Consider the following 939-nt stretch of genomic DNA (forward strand, 5'->3'; position numbering starts at 1 on the left):
AAAATAATATATATATGAATGAAGAGAGAATGAATGACGGAGAGTGAGGTAGCTACATTGACAGATAGATAGATAGATAGATAGATAGATAGATAGATAGATAGATAGATAGACGACAAGACCTGTTTATGGAAACAAAAGCGTAGCATTTTTTGGAGGATCGTGTTGCCACTGACCCTGCCAGCTACCACCTTTTAGTCATTTCCAATATTAGGAATATGATGGAAGTCTTCATAAAGGACCACTTCTTTTATCCTCTCTAATTCCCTCTCCGTCATATTGAAAACTAATTCACTTCCCGCAGAGAAAAATCTACAGGAATAGAATGTCACACACAGCAGTTCTGCCTTACCATGCATAACTTCGACGCAGGCAATGTTATTGTGATTGACATTAACACGACTTTCGAGCACAACTATCAAGATGCGGTGTAGATATTTTGCCGACTATAGGACTCTAGCGTCTACAATATTTTACATATATCTCTTAGATCTGAACTTCCCAGTCAGATGCCCCATTACAATGAGTTTTAAAAAGATTGTCTGCCCTACAATTTATAAACCTGCATAATTTCCTCAGGTTCAATTATTTGACTATATTTTTATTTAAGAGTGATGATAAATCTCTCAAAATTATTTCTAACTGTGCCAAGCTATATTATGCAATAACTTACCACTGCTCACATTTCTATTATTTAACAGTGTAATTGTGTATATTAACTTACAACTTACAATAGGCGTAGGAATGGCAGTGTGGTAAGTAGCTTGCTTACCAGCCACATGGTTCCGGGTTCAGTCGCACTGCGTGGTACTTTGGGCAAATGTCTTCTACTATAGCCTCGGGCCGACCAAAGCCTTGTGAGTGGATTTGTTAGACGGAAACTGAAAGAAGACCGTCGTATATATGTCTATGTCTATATATATATATATATATATATAT

The sequence above is a fragment of the Octopus bimaculoides genome, chromosome 17 (assembly GCF_001194135.2).
Source record: "Octopus bimaculoides isolate UCB-OBI-ISO-001 chromosome 17, ASM119413v2, whole genome shotgun sequence".
Lineage (NCBI taxonomy): Eukaryota > Metazoa > Mollusca > Cephalopoda > Octopoda > Octopodidae > Octopus > Octopus bimaculoides.